The following is a 22,345-nucleotide window of genomic DNA, read 5'->3' as shown; positions in this document are numbered from 1 at the left end:
ACACTTTGACCCAACAGGCGTTTAATAGAATTTAAAATGTGAAAATGTGAAAATGAAATATAACTTTTTTTTTTTTTTTTACAAAAAATTCACTTTGGGGCCCAGATTTTCCATCTTTTTAAAGGGGCTATCCAAGACTATTAAATGCAGTTGCCCTGGCCCCTCACACTGAATATACTTACCTCGTTGCCCGCGCTGCCCCTGGTCCCCGCACCACCACTGCGGTGTCTGGAGGGTTGCAGCTAGGGATCTAGGAATGAGCGAATCGACTTCGGATGAAACATTTAAAGTTGAGTCGCATAAAAGTTTGTTCCAATACTGTACGGAGCAGCAGCTCGGTAAAGTATTAGAATGTATTGGCTCCGATAACCCGATTTTTTTGCTTCGCGAAGTCTCGCAAGACTTAACTTATTAACTTCATAAATTAATTTGTACTGTAAAAAAAAACATTTCCCAAACTCAGTTTCAGTTCCAAGTGGTTACAGTATTGGAATGAACTTTTATGCAAATTGACTTCGGATGTTTCATGCGAAATCGATTCGCTCATCCCTAGTTGCAGCAAATGGCAGACTGAAACGAGCCTCCCTAGCATCACCTATGATGCTAGGGAGGCTCGTCCCCGCCTGCCATTGGCTGCTCCCCCCCGACACTAGGGTGTTTTCATCCACGCACGGGGAGAAGCTGCAGCGACGGGGACCAGGAGCGGCACAGGGAGCGGGGAGCCAGGTAAGTATATTGATTGTGAGGGGCCCAGGAGTATGGGGGGCATTTAATAGTTTTCAATAACCCCTTTAAGGGATAACAGGAGAATGGTGCACTCTAAAGTAAGTTGCTGTCTACTGTGCTTACTTCTATAGTAAAAATGTATCACCACTTACAGCCCAAAAGGAGGCTGAAAGGACACTCTTATGGTCTCTGTCAAGGGAATAAAGGCCAGTATATTGGCCTTTAGTTGGACAGTACAACTTTTTCCAACCTAAACAACTATGTAACTTTGTAACAGTATATATGTGAACATAACCTTGTCAGTTTTGCATATACCTCATGGATGTCAAACAGGTCATCTGTTGGTGATGGTGGTGGCGCACTCAAGTCATTGCCCTATAGTGAACAAGAGTAAACAATCATTGGTTATAATTGTAATTGTTAAGGCGACAGCCTTTGGCCACTGCTGCTTCACTCAACGGTCCTGGGTTTTGGCATCCAGGAGCTATGGACTCACCTCCGACTAGGCTTTTGCTGGCCTGGCCTCTCCTTCTGTTGCCATAGAGTTCTCATGCATTTCCCTTTAGCTCTTTAAAGGCCAGCATGCGCTCAACCTAATCTGCTCCAGCCTATGACTTGCTACCGTAGGGAACTTAAGGCACCTTCCCCTGTGGGAGTGTGCCTGAGCCACCAGTTCAATAGCTTGATACTAGGTCCCTGAAAAGGTGTGCTGTCTCTGTTGTCTGCATGTGTACCGACCTCTGCCTGTTTTTTCAATCTGACCCTCTACTGCCTGACTTGACCCGTGCCTGACCTCCATATTGACCCTCTACTGCCTGACCTGACCCATGCCTTACCTTGATCCTTCTCTGCATACAATGACCTCAAACTATTTACCATTAAGCACATACTCTGGCTGCCTGACCTCGGTCTGTCCCTGACTATGATCTTGCCTGATCCCTCAGGGCCCTGCACCGATATGTCCGACCACCCTGGGTTAGTTGTCAATCACACAGGGACTACTTCAGAAGGTAGCGGCCTGGAGGTTGCCCTGCAGCAAAGTACAGATGTCTGTAAAGAGGCTAAAGAGTAAAAACCAGTACTGCCAGGATCTTTAGAAGTTGTCTAAAGTCATATCTGTTGGTTGACACAGTGGTTCCACCACCAGTGCTGTAACAGTAATGAATGTGAAATGCTAATATTAAATCGTTCTGGAGAGCCAAGTCCTAAAGGTTTCCTAGTGAATAACTCATATAAGCAATGACAGAATAAGGAAAGCTCTATGTCCATGGACAAGACGTTATGAAGCTTTTCTATGTGTAGAGAAGGTCAGTATATATATATATATATATATATATTTTTTTTTTTTTACATGAACAGCATATATATGGAGCAGATATTATTCCCAGGCCCTACAGAGCCAGGTCTTCTAATGCTCTCCTAATAAAACACAGGTTAGGAAAGTACATATCAAAAGAGAGAAGCTGAGATTTACAATTTTACCAATGATCCATAGCTAGAAGAAAGACTAATGTATAATAAAGCAGGAACAGTGATACATGTCCTGGGGAACTGCACACTTCACCCTAATACTGGAAATCAACTTTTCCATATATTAATAATAATATATCCCATTCTTTACTATATTAATAATAGATTCTGATAAGAGGCCTCTTGTTTATCACCGTTTCCAAAACTCCCATAAACTGCTTAGCCTGGAATGAGGGACTGGAGCTGGAGAATCATTTAGATATGAATTAATTCTATAGGTTTATTTTAAAGAACCATTGAGAAAGCCAGAATAGTCTAAAATGATAGATAGATAGATATTAGATGGATAGATAGATAGATAGATAGATAGATAGATAGATAGATAATAAGATAGAAATATATTAGATAGATATTGTTGCTGGATAAAGAGTAGGTATTTGAGACAATATAATATAAAAATGATAATTTTTTAGCATTGTGTCATTATTATTAATGGTATGATAGATAAGACACTTAAAGGGGTTGTGCATCATCAATATCTGATTGGTGGGGGTCCTATACCCGGAACACCCGCCTATCAGCTGTTTGAAGAGGAGGCGGTGCTCCATGTGAGCGCAACTTCTTCTTCATTACACAGCGCGTCGTCTCCCTTGCAACAGCAGCGCAGGGTAATTACAAGTACTCCCTCCATTCAAGTAAATGTATTATGCACTTGTAACCGTACTGCGCCTCCGAGACGACGGGCGGTGTAATGAAGAAGTGTTTGCATGGAGCACTGCCTCCTCTTCATACAGGTGATCGGCGGTGATGCCAGGTGTCGGACCCCCACTGATCAGATGTTGAAGACCTGTCCTGAGGATAGGTCATCAATATAAAACCCCTGCACAACCCCTTTAAATGGGATATAACTTATATGAGATTAGAAAAACATGGCTGTTATTTCCAGACACAGAACAGTAGGTAACTATAACATTTTATATAAGTCTTCACAACTGAATATCTATAGAAAGTACCTCAGCATATTCCTCCATGCTGCTCTCACTTGAGGAAGCTGTCAGAGGTGGAGACCTCGTCATATCGTCCTATAGTGAACACGGAGGAAAGGAGGCAAAAATCAGAAAACACTCCTGTCACCCCAAAACAACCCATTTGTCACATGTGGCACATGAACATTACAGAGGGCTGGTATAGAGGAGATGTTATAGAGAAGGCAGTACATACAATACCGGGATCCTGCTAAACCATTAAACATATGAATGATACCTAAACTAGTATTGGGTTAAATAATGAAAAACTTCCTAACCAGTATCTTAAATAGATTTATCAAGAGTTCAGTATTGATGACCTATCCAATAATCCGTCACTATCTGGTCAGTGATGGTCCAACTCCCAGCACCTCCATACTGTCTGAGAAGGCCGCTACACTACATTGAGTGCTGCAGCCTCCTTACAGCATTCCAAGCACAGCACCGCACATTGTATAGTGGCTGTGCTTTGTATTGCAGCTCAGGCCCTTTAATTTGAACGTGACATCACTGACCTAGGAAGAGGTCATTTAGATTTGAATTAATTCTATAGGTTTATTTTAACGAGCCATTGAGTTCATCTCATCCCTAGGCCATGATGTAAGTATTGAAGATCAAACATGAAAATGACAACAGAGGAAGCCAAAATAGTGATAGATAGATAGATAGATAGATAATTCGATATATTAATAGATATTAGATCAATAGATAGAGATACCTCAGAGTCGTAAAGTTGTGAGAGCTGAGCTGTTACTCTTGGGGGAACCTGAAATAAAAATAGTGGTGAGTGTAATCCATAAGTATAAAAGTTTTACATCAGATCTTCTTCTCCTTTTAATAACACAGACACACACGGGGGTCTGGTAAATCCCTTGAGTCCCTTCTTAGAAGATAATTCTTATCAGTTATAAAGTGGTGTACTGTTCACTATGACTGGCATTTCATGTTCTGCCAATTCTATAGGGAATTATTTCTCACATTTATAATTGTGAAATTACAGTAAGAGTTTAGTAAAAAAGAAGAAGCAGATTCTTATAGTCTGTTCTTGGAGCATATGAAATCTATCCGCACATCTATAGAACCCTTTGAGTGGGGAACTTGGAAGAAGAGAGTTGTGGGGTTACCATCTAAGAACATAAGTAGGATTTTCCTTCAGTTAGTAGGATCACGTATTCTATTAGTCAGGCCCCATTTACAGTCAGGTTTGGAATCTGGTGGCCTGTTCCATCTTAGGATCAGGCTACCGGAGCTCACAGTATCTGGCATTGTCGGATACGACCGTATACGCCCAGATGTCAGGGATTTTGTTCGGTCGATTCATGGCATATACTGTATGCTGGAAAGCGTCTTGCTCTCTGTTGGAACCAATGAAGATCCAGCGATACATAGTCATATCCGGCAATGGCGGACACGGTGACCTCTGATAGCCAGATCAGGTTACCAGATTCCAAATAGTGATGAGCAGCATAGGCAATATTCGTTTATGCGATATTTCGCAAATTTTTGGCCTAATATTCGCCATAAAATAGCAAATTCTAGAATTTGTGATCTCCAGTCATTATTTTCTTGATTGCGAAAATCGGCTACACTATATCACTATCTAACCTCCACTGACTATCCCCCACTAACTATCTGCATTATATATATGAGCTATCTAACTGTCCATCTAATGCAATTGGATAAGGATCCAGATGACTCACCAAAGCACAGAGCACAGCAATGTCACTGCTCTCTCTCCCTCAGAACTCCATAAAACTGCAGAAAATGGCTGCTGGGGAGGTTCTTATATAGTAAGGGGCGGGCAACTTTCCTATTGGTTGCTAGGGATGTTGCTAAGCTCAGACAAAGACATTGCAGCCTTCTCATTGGCCCACAAGCAATAAGCAGTGAAGGTACTGATGAAAAAAACATCTAGAATATTACGAAGATATAACACTATATTCTAGATCTTCGCGAATTTTCAAAGTGCCGATATTTGAGATAAAAATTTGCGATTAGAATATTCACGATCAACACTAATTCCAAACACAACTGGGAATGGGGCTTAATAAATGTTTTTCAAACAGAATGAAGGTAACAAATATATACAACGTAAGAAGTAAAAGGCAAGAGAAAATAAATGTAACCTCTACTCGGTATTCAAAGCACTGCCCCGGCAGCTCCGGGTACTCCGTCATAAGCTGTGAAGACAATATGGAAGAATATTACATAAAAATGACAGTTTCTGAGTATGGTGTCAGTATTAGTAAGGGAATGAGAAAGAAGAAACCTAAATGACTGATGTGGGACACAACGTGGATGAGATTAAAAAAACATGGCTGCTTCTTCCAGACACAGAACAGGAGGTAACGCTAACATTTTGTCTTCACATCTGATTATCTATAGTAAATACCTCAGTATAATGATGGAGGCTGCTGTCACTTGATGAAGACTTCAGAGGTGAAGACCTCGTCATATCGTCCTATAGTGAACACAGAGGAGAGGAGGAAAAATCAGAAAACACTCCTGTAATTGGTCACATGTGGCACAAGAACATTACAGAGGGCTGGTATAGAAGAGATGTTATAGAGAAGGCAGTACATACAGTACCGGGATCCTGCTAAACCAGTAAACATATAAAGAATAACTAATCCCGTATTATAGTAAATAATAAAAAACATCCTAACCAGAACCTTAATGTTTTTTTTAGAGATTTTGATATTTTTGGCCTATCCGATAAGACATTATTATCTGATTGGTGAGGATCCAACTCCCAGCACCTCCATCCGTCAACTGTTTGATGAGGCCGCTGTACTACATTGAGTGCTGCGGCCTCTTCACATCATACCAAGCACAGCGCCGCACATTGTATAGTGGCGGTGCTTTGTATTACAGCCCAGCCCCTTTGAATGTGATATACTGGCCTAGGAAGAGGTCTCCGCACTGAGGACTCTTCAAACAATGTGGGTGCTGGGCGTTGGACCTCCAGCAATCAGATGTTGATGACCTATCCTGAGGATAGGTCGTCAATCTATGAATCCAGGAAAACTGTGTTGATTGTGGTGGAATACCATAGTGACATAGTCACCTTCAATATATGGTAAAATCTTGAGTGACTTCAATGTTTCCCTAAGATGAAGTTGCAATGGGTCTTACAGAAATATCAATTTTTGTGATGGCTACAAAGAAGTTCATCATTTTTTCTACAGTGAAAAAAATAAGGGCTCCACTTGCCGGAATTACACGCCGGATCCGGAAAAACACAAGTGTACTGAAAGCATTTGAAGACGGATTCGTCTTCAAAATGCTTTCAGTGTTACTATGGCAGCCAGGATGCTATTAAAGTCCTGGTTGCCATAGTAGTAGTGGGGAGCGGTATACTTACAGTCCGCGCGGCTCCCGGGGCGCTCCAGAGTGACGTCAGAGCGCCCCATGCGCATGGATGACGTGCCATGCGATCACGTCATCCATGTGCGTGGGGCGCCCTGACGTCACTCTGGAGCGCCCCGGGAGCCGCACGGACGGTAAGTATGCTGCTCCCCGCTACACTTTACCATGGCTGCCAGGACTTTAGCGTCCCGGCAGCCATTTTAACCACTCTAAAAAAGTTAAACGTCGGATCCGGCAATGCGCCGAAACGATGTTTAGCTTAAGACCGGATCCGGATCAATGCCTTTCAATGGGCATTAATTCCGGATCCGGCCTTGCGGCAAGTCTTCAGGATTTTTGGCCTGAGCAAAAAGTGCAGCATGCTGCGGTATTTTCTCCGGCCAAAAAACGTTCCGTTACGGAACTGAAGACATCCTGATGCATCCTGAACGGATTTCACTCCATTCAGAATGCATTAGGATAATCCTGATCAGGATTCTTCCGGCATAGAGCCCCGACGACGGAACTGTATGCCGGAAGACAAGAACGCAGGTGTGAAAGAGCCCTAATCCGTTCAGGATGCATCAGGATGTCTTCAGTTCAGTCATTTTGACTGATCAGGCAAAAGAGAAAATCGTAGCATGCTACGGTTTTATTTCCGATGAAAAAGCTGAAGACTTGCCTGAATGCCGTTTTTTCCATAGGAATGTATTAGCGCCGGAATGCCGGATCCGCCCTTCCAGTCTGCGCATGCGCAGACCTTTAAAAATGAGAAAAAAATAAATACCGGATCCGTTTTGCCTGATGACACCAAAAAAACTGATCCGGTATTGCAATGCATTTTTCAGACTAATCAGGCATTTTTCATCCTGATCAGTCTAAAAAATGCCTGATCAGTCAGAAAAAATGACCTGCGTTTGCATACAGTTTGCCTGATCAGGCAGTCAGTTCAGCCAACGGAACTGCCTGCTGGAATCAAACAACGCAAGTGTGAAAGTACCCTAAGGCTAGTTTCACACTTGCGGCAGGACTGATCCGGCAGGCTGGTCTCCCTGTCGGATCCGTCCTTCCGCTGTTTCGCCGTATAGCCGGACCGCCGCTCTGTCCCCATTGACTATAATGGGGACGGGGACGGCGCTCCGGCGCAGTACGGCAGTGCACGGCGAAAGGCCGCTAGACTAAAAGTCCTGCATGTTTGACTTTTTTGTCCGGCGGTCTTTGACCGTAAACTGCCCTACGGTGCCGGAGCGCCGCCCCCTCCCCATTATAGTCAATTGGGACGGAGCGGCGGTCCGGCGATACGGCGAAACAGCAGAAGGACGGATCCGACAGGGAGACCAGCCTGCCGGATCCGTCCTGCCGCAAGTGTGAAAGTGCCCTTACACAGACACAGTATATAAGCCACTAGTACATACATAGAAGGGTAAGACAAGGCAGTTTACCTCATCGGAAGAGTTCGCTCTTCCCAAATTCTCCATAATAACTGAGAAAACAAAAGAATTATTCATGTATTCAAACAGTGAACTAAACAGAACAAGACATCACATGCAAAACTAAAAAAGTCTAAGGGTCCATTCACACGTCCGTATGTGTTTTGCGGATCGGCAAATTGCGGATCTGCAAAACACGGACACTGGCAATGTGCGTGCCGGCACTTTCATAGAAAATGCCTTTTCTTGTCCGGACAATGCCTTTTCTTGCAGACAAGAATAGGACATGTTCTATTTTTTTTTACAGAAGTGCGGACCCGGAAGTGCGGCTGCAGACAGCACATTCTGGCCCCATTGAAAATGAATGAATCCGCACCTGTTCCGCAAAATTGCGGAACGGATGCGGACCCATTTTGCGGACTTGTGAATGGACCCTTAAACAAAGTAAAATGTAAACATTTCCCAACCATCATCCAGCAACAATAAACCGCCCTCTGGTTCAGCTGCAGTTACAGGCAGCCATCCTCCCCTGTGTATGGGGGGAACAATCTGTACTACATTCATCCCCATAGAGATTCGTTATCTGTCGGTGGCAGATCCCTGGTCACACACAGAGCTGTGCTGCTGACAAACGCTAATCACATGTGGCATAAATGTGGGATCGCTCAATCAGCAGCACTTTTACAAAACACAGTTATCGCACACTCCCAATAACTGGTCTGATAACCTGTCCCTGTATATTTGCCCTAACTGTGGTAAATGACGGACTAGATGACATAATCAGAATTGGTGGAAACAGCAATCTATAGGAAATGCAGCTCCAGCTATTAACTGCCCATTACAATGTGGAGGCGGATCACCAGCACATGGAAATGTGGCCCCTTTATTGACCCCATCTGTGATTCACAGAAAACGAGTAACTTGAATACGTTCCTTTGTCACTGGACTCACTGCCTCCAAGAAACGTTATCGGTAATTGACCTACAGATATAATCAGATATACCCATATGTTTGTCCTCCTGTGTTTCATTTGAGGTCATCCTGTGAATATTGTAAAATACAGGATTGAACCATTCAGGAGGACTTAGGCCACCACACACAGATGTTGTGGTCACAGCATCTGAGGGTTAAATGTCTGCATTCAATGCTATCGCCGATCACGGGGATTAGCCCTGGGTGTCTGCTCTGTAAAACAGAAATCCCCGGTGCCTATGCGCCCGCTCCGCTCACTTGGGAAGGGGTTAAACACCTATCTGCAGGATCAAGCCTATCAAATAGTCATACTGCCTGGTAGTGTTACTCCTGTGGATGAAAACGATATCTTAATACCTGTTGCTTCATTCCAGGGATCTGGTAGTTTTTAGTAAATATTCAAATTAGAGCTTCAGTGCACCAAGGGGCAGACTCTACCTCGGTGCACCTCAGCTCCTTCACTTTCCTGACTTTGCCACTCTTCTTTGATTGACAGGACCAGGCATCATCATTGTCCTCTGGCCTGGCCCTGTAAGGCCCACCAAAAAATTGCTAATTCCATTATCAGCACTTGCCCAGTACACTTCACTAAGGTTTTCCTGCTGCTGAAATACTTACTGCCAGTGGGGTAGTACCATCAATGGAGGCCGACCACACAGTCCTTATGGGGCCCATGAGGTTAGTGGGCCAGGCTGGGCTGAATGGCAATGCCCCTTTTCCGACCTAAATTCACCCCATGGCATGGAATTGGCACAGTAACACTAGACCAACAGCAACCGGATCAGGAGAACATATTGCACGTTCCTGCCCTTGGGCATCCTGTCCCTGTCCTCCTCCAGATGCTTCCTCCAGGGAATGGAGTAAGGAGAGGCTGGAGAGGAGGAGCGGTCAGCAGCTGCAGCAGTTGGCACACTGGCGGTCATTTACAGTGGTCCCTATGCCAGAAGCTAGCATAAAAAAATTGGCAAACTGTAGTGGCGGTGGGCACTTCTACACTGCCATCAAAACCTTTCAAGAAGGGAGCATGGTGAGAACAGGGCCGTTAGCCCCGGTAGATTTATCTTTTACGTCAGTTTTCCGATGAGAATATAGAGGCTAGTTACAATGATTGTACTTCTTTGGGGGAAGGGGGACCCAATTCAGAGGTTTTCTATACGGCCCTAATATTTTAAGGACGCCTCTACTTACTGTGCAGGTATCGGTTATACCCAGACTGATCCTGGTCCTCTTTCAGGTCTAGTTCACACATCACAGGCTACGTGCAGCTTTACAATGTTTTGTATTTTTTTAAATGAAATTTCCACCAATTTCCATTGCCACATTATTGACCAACACAGTTAGAGGATGAATTAGAGTAATCTGTATCTTCAGTGGGGAAATATGTGATAAACTCCACTCGTTCAGTTTGGACTTGGCAGTTTAATGGCAGCCCAACTGCTGACAATCAGGATGAAGAGAAATCCTCCCGCATACAGTCGTGGTGAGGTATCGGTGTCATTAGAAATGGTATCACTTGTGTCCAGTGTGACTCTGGCCGTATATAAGACTCATAGAGGGGTATACACCTCGTATAGTAACCTACAGAATTAGACCTAATGACATCACTGACATTATAGCGGATAAATGCTGTGTCTTACCTGTCAGCCAGACAGTAAAGTACCGTCCTGGTCCGGATGTTAGTACCAGAAATCAACGCACTAGCCCAAAAATAGCAAGCGATAGGAAACAAACTGATCAAAGATCCAGCACAAAATATTATATGGGCATAAATCTTCTATGGGAACTTTAGGACTAGAACTCTGTTGTGACATCATCCTCATTGTTACATCACCATTAACCCCTTAGCGACCAACCTGTTGTGGGCCTTAAAGACCAAGCAATTTTTTTTTCTTCCAAGAACTATAACTTTATTATTTTTCCGTTGATGTAGCCATATGGGGGCTTGTATTTTGCGGGACAAGTTGTAGTTTTTAATGTTGTCATTGTGGGGTACACATAACTTACTGATTAACTTTAAGGGCTGTTTCACACTGAGCAAGTCCATTGCGGGACCCTGCAAGTCGAGAACGGAGGATCGCGCTCACACATGGAGTGTGACTCCCACAATGGACTTGCTCATGTGCAACAGCCCTAACATACTGGGAAGCGGATGGGAAAAACCAGCAATACTGCCAATTATTATTATTATTTTTTTGCAGTGTTCACTGTATGGGATAAATGACATTATAATTGTGTAGTGTGGGTCATTATGGATGAGCTGATACCAAATATTATTTTTGCAAATTTTTTCCATTGAAAATAGTTTTTTCAATGGAAAAGGGTATATTTTTTATATAGATTTTTTGATTTAATAAAATTTTTTAAACCTTTTAAAAACATTTAATAGCCCTATGAGGGGATCATAAAAGGCAATCTTTTGATTGCTTCTAAAAATCATTGCACTATTCTTGTCCCTGTCCCTAATGTTCGCTCTGTTTCATCAGTAAGGCCTAGTTCACATGAACGTATGGCTTTTATAGTTTTTTGCGGTCTGTTTTTTACGATCCGTTGTTCCGTTTCTAAGTTCCATTGTGTTTCTGTTTTTTCTGTTCTGCTTTTCCGTATGCCATATACAGTATACAGTAATTACATAGAAAAAATTGTGCTGGGCATAACATTTTCAATAGATGGTTCAGTAAAAACGGAACGGCTACGGAAGACATACGGATGCATTTCCGTATGTGTTCCTTTTTTTGCGGAGCCATTCACTTGAATGGAGCCACGGAATGAGATTTGCGGGCAATAATAGGACATGTTCTATCTTTCAACGGAACGGAAAAACGGAAATACGGAAACGTAATGCTTACGGAACACATTCAGTTTTTAATGCGGAACCATAGAAATGAATGGTTCCGTATACGGACCGTATACGGAACACAAAAAAACGTCCCGTACACTCGCAAAAACAAAACGATCGTGTGAACTAGGCCTAAGGCTAAGTTCACATTTATATTGGAGGCTCGGTTCAGGGGCTGCTTCACAGATTTCATTACAAACAACTGGAAACAAAATCTCCTGCAAGCATGTCTTTTCTGTCTGGTAAACAAAAGAACTTCTAAGAGCAAACCGAACGGACACCATTAGAGTCAATGGCGTTTGTTCGGAGCCGAGTAGTTATGTGCTAATGTGCTCTAGTATTTTTATTGTACTGCTCCTATAGCAGAGCTGAACACCAGGAATTGATAGCACTGGTCTGAATCCAGACCAATACTAAAACCACACTTCCCACATGAGAATTTTTTCGTAAATTCAAGAACTTGTATTATGATAACATCTTTGTGCCAATTTGTGCAGCGAGTCCTTGAGGAGCCGGAGCGGAGGATAAGAGTGGTAGTGGCTCCTGTTATCACACAGTCTATCACAGCAGCTGTCCTAACATCGTTGCTCCCTAGGGTTGTGCAGCATAAGGGGGGGTACCCTTTCTTCACTCAGGGCACACTGGTTCTGGGGCTTCTAACTGATGGTAACTGGGATGCCCATAAGGTTAGATGTTGCAGGGCTGATTCTAGCTTTTCAGCTTACTGAGGCAAAAATGTAAATGGCGTGCCAACCACCAAAGGTAAGAAGGGCCAAATGAAAACACCACACACATAAATATATACCGGCAGCGAATAAGCACACCAATATCTACTAGCAATGAATATACTGCACACACCAATATCTACCAGCAATGAATATACTGCACACACCAATATCTACCAGCAGTGAATATACTGCACACACCAATATCTACCAGCAGTGAATATACTGCACACACCAATATCTACCAGCAGTGAATATACTGCACATACCAATACCTACCAGCAATGAATATACTGCACACACCAATATCTACCAGCAGTGAATATACTGCACACAACAATATCTACCAGCAGTGAATATACTGCACACACCAATATCTACCAGCAGTGAATATACTGCACATACCAATATCTACCAGCAATGAATATACTGCACACACCAATATCTACCAGCAGTGAATATACTGCACATACCAATATCTACTAGCAATGAATATACTGCACACACCAATATTTACCAGCAGTGAATATACTGCACACACCAATATCTACCAGCAATGAATATACTGCACACACCAATATCTCCCAGCAATAAATATACTGCACACAACAATATCTACCAGCAGTGAATATACTGCACACACCAATATCTACTAGCAATAAATATACTGCACACACCAATATCTACCAGCAATGAATATACTGCACACACCAATATCTACCAGCAGTGAATATACTGCACACACCTATATGTACCAGCAATGAATATACTGCACACACCAATATCTTCCAGCAGTGAATATACTGCACATACCAATATCTACCAGCAATGAATACACTGCACACACCAATATCTACCAGCAATGAATATACTGCACATACCAATATCTACCAGCAATGAATATACTGCACACACCTATATCTACCAGCAATGAATATACTGCACACACCAATATCTTCCAGCAGTGAATATACTGCACATACCAATATCTACCAGCAATGGATATACTGCACACACCAATATCTACCAGCAATGAATATACTGCACATACCAATATCTACCAGCAGTGATGTACTGCACATATCAATATCTACCAGCAGTGAATATACTGCACATATTAATATCTACCAGCAATGAATATACTGCACATACCAATATCTACCAGCAGTGAATATACTGCACATACCAATATCTACCAGCAGTGAATATACTGCACACACCAATATCTACCAGCAATGAATATACTGCACACACCAATATCTACCAACAGTGAATATACTGCACATACCAATATCTACCAGCAATGAATATACTGCACACACCAATATCTACCAGCAGTGAATATACTGCACATACCAATATCTACCAGCAGTGAATATACTGCACATACCAATATCTACTAGCAGTGAATATACTGCACATACCAATATCTATCAGCAATGAATATACTGCACATACCAATATCTACCAGCAATGAATATACTGCACACACCAATATCTACCAGCAGTGAATATACTGCACACACCAATATCTATTAGCAATGAATATACTGCACACACCAATATCTACCAGCAATGAATATACTGCACACACCAATATCTACCAGCAATGAATATACTGCACACACCAATATCTACCAGCAATGAATATACGGCACAGACCAATATCTACCAGCAGTGAATATACTGTACATACCAATTTCCCTTATCGTCCTCGGCAGCACAGAATGGGTTAACGTTGACCTCTTTAGTTTCATAGGACCGCCCACCTAGATTTAAACAATCAAACAATTAGTCAATCACATAATCAGTACACCTATAAAGTCTGGTGAATTGCAACTGCCCCTTGTATTTTTTTTATGTCCTCATGTCTGAGGAATCTGCCCACCTGTCTGGTGTGGTGAAGATCGGCCATCCATGCCGTGGGGTGTGTCCCAGGCTCCAGGCCAAGTGTCCAGCAGTGCCACGGGTGTGTCCTTGGCGCTGGCACTATGCCGCATCCACGATGTGCGCACCGGCAGGAGGGATCCATTGCGGTCTGATAGCCGCTACCCTGCCGAAGATTTGCGCATGTGCGCCCGACGCCCGACACTTAAACTCCCCAGCGTGTGCGCCCGGCGCCTGGCGCTTAACATCCCCAGCATGCCTCTAGGATCGAGGCCGCCGCACTTCCGGGTTCGGGCAGCGTCTGACGTCATCAGTCAGCGCGCCCTCTGGGGGCCAATAGGAAGCCGCAGGAGCGGCTGACGTCACCAGGCGGCGTCCGGGGCGCCAAATTCAAATATTTAAAGTGGATGCAGGCTGGAGCAAGCTGCCATAAGTGCCTGGCAGCCGAGCTCCTGTGAATTTAAGGTATTCTGTCAGCTGGGTTCCCTTCTGACTAGTTGCCCTTGCTGGTTTTGCTCATGATATGTCTGTTTTGTCTGTTCCAGATGTCTGGGCTTCCTGGTTCAGGGAGAAAGAAGTCTAAGAAGCACAGACACAGATATTGCCTGTCATGTGAGCAGCCCCTACCTGATGAGCAGCGAGAGGACTACTGTGACAACTGTACGGCGGCGGATTCCGTCCATTCTCATAGATCGTCTGGATCCAAGAGGTCAAGGAGGAAGCAGTCCCGCTGCATTTCTTGCATTCAGCCCTTACCTGAGGATTCGCGGTCCAATATCTGCGCTTCCTGTACTCAGCCGGAGGTCGAGTCTGACGCAGAGTCCAGAAGGCTAATGAGCCTCTTTAAGTCCTTTCTGACAAAGCAGAAACAGAAGGCCAAAAAGAGAAAGCGCGATCCTGTCTCCTCATCCTCTGACGAGTCTCTGACGGCTGAGAGCGAATATTCAGACTCCGATTGGGAAGTCTCTAAAATGGAGGAAAATTTCCTTTTTGATAGGAAGAATGCAAATCGCTTAATTAAAGAAGTAAAGGGAATAATGGAGACTAAGGAAGACCCTGTCGCTGCACAGGACAAGGAGAGTCTCTTTTATTTTCCAAAGAAAAAAGCTTCAGTCCTCCCAAGCCATCCAGTGCTGGACTCCATATTCCAGAAGGAATGTAAATGTCCCCTGAAAAAGATGGATCCTGGCTCAAGGTTCCGCTCTGTCTATAAAATCGACTCCTCTGAGTCCTCAAGCTGGGAGGCTCCCTCCAGAGTTGATCCTGCGGTAACGAGGCTGGCTAAAAGGTCCTTTTTTCCTGCAGATGACTCCGCGTTGCTGAGGGATCCGATGGACAGAAAAGCGGATAACTTGTTAAAGAGACTGCATTCTTACTTGGCCACGTTAAGTAAGGCAGCCATGGCCGCAGTACCAGTGGCTCGGGCCCTCAGAATCTGGCTAAGTCACCTTGGAAGGGACATTGAGGACGGAGTCCCCAGAGAAGACCTGCTCCTTCAACTGCCGTCCCTTAAAATGGCCGCTGAATTTTTGTGCGACTTCCCAGTGGATTCGCTGAGATTCCTGGCTAAAGATATGGCTCTCTCAAATTCAATAAGAAGAACCTTGTGGCTCAAGCTATGGGCAGGAGATGTTGCCTCTAAGACCAACCTCTGCTCTTTACCCTTTGAGCCTGGGAGATTGTTCGGCTCTCAGCTAGACAAGCTGTTAGAATCCAATTCGGATGAGAAATCCCTGAAGTTCCCTCAGTTTAAGACCAAGAATCGTCCGAGGAATTTTCGTCCCTTTGGCAGGCAGCCTTACCGCAGAACAGGCTATCGTGGGCGATCTAGCAGAGGCCGGCCAGACAGAAGAATCCTTCCCAGTTCTTCTGAAAAAGCGAGAGGAAAGGAAGACATCAGTAAGAACTCCAAGACTGATTTCTGACGTCGAAAGCCAGTTTGTAGGAGGGCGCTTATCCTACTTCTACAACAACTAGGAGAGAATCACTACAGACAAATGGGTTCTGGATCTAGTAAGAGACGGATACTCGCTAGAGTTTCTTCATCAGCCAAGAAGCAGATTTCTGTATCAAAGAGAAGACCCTCGTATAGATCACCTGGTGGACCAATTTCTAAAGAAAGGAGCTTTAGAACGGGTTCCAAGAGGTCAAGAAAAAAAGTCTACTCCAGGTTGTTTCTAGTCCCGAAAGCAAGCGGGGATTGGCGTCTCGTTATAGACCTCAGATACCTGAATCATTTTCTGAGAAAAATCCATTTCAAGATGGAAACATTAAGATCGGTGGTGTCCACTCTTCAGCGAGATCAGTTCATGGCCTCCCTGGACCTGGAGGACGCTTACCTGCATGTACCCATAAAAGCTTCCTCAAGGAAATTCCTAAGAGTAGCCGTCAGGAGAGCAGGGAAAATCCTGCACTTTCAATTCAGAGCATTGCCCTTCGGGCTGACATCCGCGCCCAGAATCTTTACCAAGATATCAGTGGTGGCAGCAGTACATCTACGCTTACAGGCCATTCAAGTCTACCCTTACTTGGACGACTGGCTAGTGGCAGCAGCAACGGAGGAACAGCTACAACTTCATCTCCGTACAGTCATCTCTCTTCTCCAGTCCCTCGGTTTCATAATGAGTTGGAAGAAATCTCAGCTCTCCCCTACAACGTCTAAAAGATTCTTGGGGATGGTGATAGACACCCGCTGCATGAAAGTTTTCCTTCCTTCAGACAAGAGTCAGAAGATCAGAGAGGAAGTGAGAACCTTAAGATCCATTCACAAGCCATCTGTACGCAGAGTGATGAAGACCTTGGGTCATCTGACTTCTACCATAGATGCGGTCCCCTGGGCGAAGATCCATATGCGAGACCTTCAATGGAATATGATACAGGCAAGACGCACCAGTCATTGCGACTTGGAGAGAAGAGTCAGCCTGAGGCCATCCGTTATTCAGAGTCTGGACTGGTGGTTGCAGACGGAGAAACTCACAGTAGGGAAATCATTTCAGTATCTGTCACCGATAGTAATCACCACGGATGCGTCAGCCAGAGGCTGGGGAGCTCATGTACAGAACAGATGGATCCAAGGGAAATGGTCTCCCCAGGATCTGCAACAGTCCTCAAACTTCAAGGAGATGAAGGCTGTTCTGGAATCGCTGGTCCATTTTCAGACTCTCCTGGAAGGAAAATCGGTGCTGGTTCGCTCAGACAACCTCTCCACTGTGTTCTACCTGAACAAACAGGGAGGAACGAGGAGCCCGTCCTTAATGAAATTATGCAAACGGATTTTCACCTGGGCAGAATCACATCTTTTGCAATTAAGAGAGATTCATATAAGAGGCTGTTACAATATACAAGCGGATCGTCTGAGTCGGATGACAGTCAGTCCGAACGAGTGGGGTTTGAATCCGATTTACTTCAAGCAAATCATAGCCAGATGGGGTTGTCCAACCTGGGATCTGATGGCCTCCAGACAAAATCGGAAACTCCAGAAGTTCTGTTCCCTGAGCAAGCACGACGGGCCGACAGTGGTAGACGCCTTCTCGATGTCTTGGAGTCACCTATTCGTCTACCTATTTCCACCAGTACCCCTCATACCGAGGGTTCTACAGAAGATTGCGGTAGAAAGACCCAAAGTAATATTGATAGCACCATTTTGGCCCCGGAGGTCATGGTTTCCTCTTCTTCTCCAACTGTCCGAAGGGAACTATTGGAAGCTTCCATGTGCCCCCGACCTTCTCCTCCAGCAGGGGCTATTTCATCAGAACCTAGACAGGTTACACCTCACGGCCTGGATGTTGAGAGAAGCAGATTAGAAGAAGAGGGCCTACCAGCTTCGGTCATTGACACACTAATGAATTCCCGCAAGCGTTCTACCAACGTGAAATATGCCAAAGTATTGGGAAAATTCCAGTCTTGGTTGTTTGGGAAAGGATATGCGGAAATAACCATCTCCAGTATTCTTCAGTTCCTTCAAGAAGGATTTGATATGGGCTTGAAGCCGAATACCTTAAAATCCCAGATGACTGCCATTAATATCTTGACAGAGAATAAATATCTATTCCATCCTCTGATAGTCAGATTCTTCAAGGCCTTGAAGAGGCTGAGACCAGTGGTGCACGAACCATTTCCTGTGTGGGACCTATCCCTAGTACTAAGGGGACTCACAAAGCCACCCTTTGAACCGTTGGAACAGGTGGACATCAGATATCTCTCCTGCAAAGTCCTGTTTCTTGTAGCCATTACTTCGGCGAAAAGATTGGGGGAACTACGAGCGTTATCTTCCAGACATCCATATATACGAATCCTTCCCGATGGGATATTGATTAGAACTATGCCTTCTTTTCAACCAAAGGTTCCTTCCACTATGAATATTAATAGGGAAGCCTTCTTGCCTACATTTTTTCCAAATCCGGCGGATGAAGAACAGGAGCAATTACATATGCTGGATGTAAAAAGAGCAGTAGAAACATATTTGCGAAGAACGGAAGAGTTCCGGTTAGACAAAAGTTTTTTTTTGCTTTATTCTGGACCGAGAAGAGGGCGAACGCCATCCAAGGATTCTCTCGCCCGGTGGATAAAGAACACCATTACAGAAACCTACTTGTTAGAGGGGGAAACTCCTCCACTTTCCATCAAGGCTCATTCCACGAGATCGACAGCAGCCTCTTGGGCGGAATACGGGCAGGTGTCTATACAAGAAATCTGCAGCGCAGCCTCCTGGTCCACTCCTTCCACCTTCGCAAAGCATTATCGCCTCGACATCGAGTCCAGGAGCTCAGCCTTTGGCACAGGCATTCTAAGTTCGGTTTCGGTATAATCCCCCCCTTTGGAATCTATAAAAATCCCATTCTGTGCTGCCGAGGACGATAAGGGAAAGTAGAAAATTGGTACCTGGAATTTTACTTTCCTTGAGTCCGAAGGCAGCACAGGCGTACCCTCCCTAATAAATTATATTTTGTTCTGCAACTGTGTGGATCTATTTTTTAATACAAGGGGCAGTTGCAATTCACCAGACTTTATAGGTGTACTGATTATGTGATTGACTAATTGTTTGATTGTTTAAATCTAGGTGGGCGGTCCTATGAAACTAAAGAGGTCAACGTTAACCCATTCTGTGCTGCCTTCGGACTCAAGGAAAGTAAAATTCCAGGTACCAATTTTCTACTATCTACCAGCAGTAAATATACTGCACATACCAATATCTACCAGCAGTGAATATACTGCACCATACGAAATATCTATCACCAGTTAAATTGGTTTTCTAGGTTCAGAGCTGAACCTGGACATATCCCCTTCTTCCCCCCCTCAGCCTTTCTGACATGAGCAGCAGAACATTTCATGCTACGATGCTGTTCATTGCTCTGAGCTGTATAGCGCAAAGAAAGGTCTTTTTTTAAAATATTTTTACACCGCTAGGCGAAGACTTCTGCCTAGCAGTGAGCCCGATGACTTCACCAGCACTAATGGATGGACTTTAGCGCTTCCCTAGCCTGTTAAATGACTAGGGCAGCACTAAAGCCCACTCATCAGTGTCGGTGATGTCACCTAAGCCTAAATATAAATAAAAAAGCCCTTACCCTCCGTGATACAGCACAGTGGATTGAAGAGCATCTGAGGGGGGGAAGAAGGGGATACTTCCGGATTTTTCTCTTAACTCGGATAACCCCTTTAATATACCATACACAATATTATCTATCAGCAGTGAAAATACCACACACACCAATATATACCTGCAGTGAATATACTGCACACACCATTATCTATTAGCAGTGAATATACCAAAAAAACATCAATATCTACCAGCAGTGAATATACTGCACACACCATTATCTATTAGCAGTGAATATACTGCACACACCAATATATACCAGCAGTGAATATACTGCACACACCATTATCTATTAGCAGTGAATATACTGCACACACCATTATCTATTAGCAGTGAATATACTGCACACACCAATATCTACCAGCAGTGAATATACTGCACACACCATTATCTATCAGCAGTGAATATACTGCACACACCATTATCTATTAGCAGTGAATATACTGCACACACGTCACTATCTATCAGCAGTGAATATACTACAAACACCATTATCTATTAGCAGTGAATATACCGCACACACCATTATCTATCAGCAGTGAATATACTGCATACACCATTATCTATCAGCAGTGAATATACTGCACACACCATTATCTATTAGCAGTGAATATACCACACACACAATTATCTATCAGCAGTGAATATACTGCACACATCAATATCTACCAGCAGTGAATATACTGCACATACCATTTTCCCCTATCGTCCTCCGGCAGCACAGCATGGGTTAATGGTTGGTCATCTTCTCTCTAGGACCGCCCACCTAGTAAAACAAATAATCAATTAATCAAGCTAATAGCCTCCCCTATAAGGGTCACCTCCCCGAATGCCTCGGCGTGTTTTTTATTTGTCCCCTTCTCAGAGGATGTAGCCCACCGTCAGGAAGATTTCTCTGGCCGCAATACCTTGACACGGTTATGGCCGTGGGAGTGGGAATAGCCACGGTGTTCCCTGGCTCCACTCCCGACCGCTTTAAGCGCCATCCCTGAAGCCCTGGTCTTCGGCAGCAGGTCCCAGGTCTCCGGAGCGCAGCGCGACCGGAAGTCTGAAGCTGAACTTCCGGTTTTTGCGGTGGAACGCACCGTGACACGCAGGCGCTTCCGGATGACGTCACAGACGCACCCGGACCTGTTTGAGCGCCAAATTCAAACCTGGTAAGGTATTTAAAGCGGATTTTAGCTGGAGCTCGGTGCCCTGGTACCAGGCAGCAGAGCTCCAGCATTGCAGAGGTATATGTGATCCCTCACACTGTCAGGAGATGGATGCCTTCTCCTTTTTGCCTCTATAATTTACTTATCTTCCCTTGAATTGCAGATGTCCACCGCATCAACCAGGGGGGAAAAGAGAGCCAGAAAGAGCAGACACAGGATGTGTCAGGCCTGTGAACAGCCGCTCCCTGATGAGTTCCCGCACGATCTGTGTGTCAGGTGTCACCGCGATATGCAAGATTCCTCGCCATCCAAAAAGAAACAGAGGTCGCAATCGTCTCTCTGTATTTCGTGTCTCCACCAGTTACCCGCGGAACACTCCTCCAATATTTGTGAGAATTGTACTCAGCCTGATAATCCGTCAGATGCCGAAACAGCGAAGATTATGTCTCTATTTAAAGAGTTCCTTAAACAATCTAAAAAGAAAAAGTCTAAGAAGCCATGTTTATCCCCATCAACTTCCGAGGAATCGCTTCGGTCGGAAGGCGAGATTTCTACCGATTCAGATACACACTTCATTGAGGATAATTTTTTATTTAATAAAAAGGATGCAAACCGTTTAATAAAGGAAGTTAAAAATATCATGGAAGCCAGTAAGGAGAAATCCGGTACTCGTGAGGAAGATGACCTCTTCTATTTCCCTAAGAAGAAGGCTCCCGTGTTTCCCAGCCACCCGGTCCTAGATGCAATAATGCATAAAGAATGGGAGCAACCGGTAGGCAGAATTAATCTTGGATCTAGATTCAAGAACATCTACAAAACTGATCCTGCGGAATCTACAAGTTGGGAGTCTCCCGCCAGAGTGGATGCAGCCGTAACCAGATTAACAAGAAAATCTTTCTTCCCTTCAGATGATTCAGCATTGTTAAAAGACCCTATGGAGAAAAAGGCGGATGCTCTGCTTAAGAGATTACATACATATCTCGCGTCTATGAATAAAGCAGCTATGGCCACGGTACCTGTAGCCCGTGCTCTGAGGGTTTGGCTCAGCCAATTAGGCAGAGATATCGAAGATGGCGTCGCCAGGGAGGATCTCTTCCGACAACTACCGTCTTTGAAACTGGCGGCAGAATTTCTTTGCGACTTTCCTGTTGACTCCTTAAGGCTCATTGCTAA

Source organism: Bufo gargarizans, chromosome 4 (genome assembly GCF_014858855.1).
Source record: "Bufo gargarizans isolate SCDJY-AF-19 chromosome 4, ASM1485885v1, whole genome shotgun sequence".
Lineage (NCBI taxonomy): Eukaryota > Metazoa > Chordata > Amphibia > Anura > Bufonidae > Bufo > Bufo gargarizans.
This window is presented reverse-complemented; position numbering follows the sequence as displayed.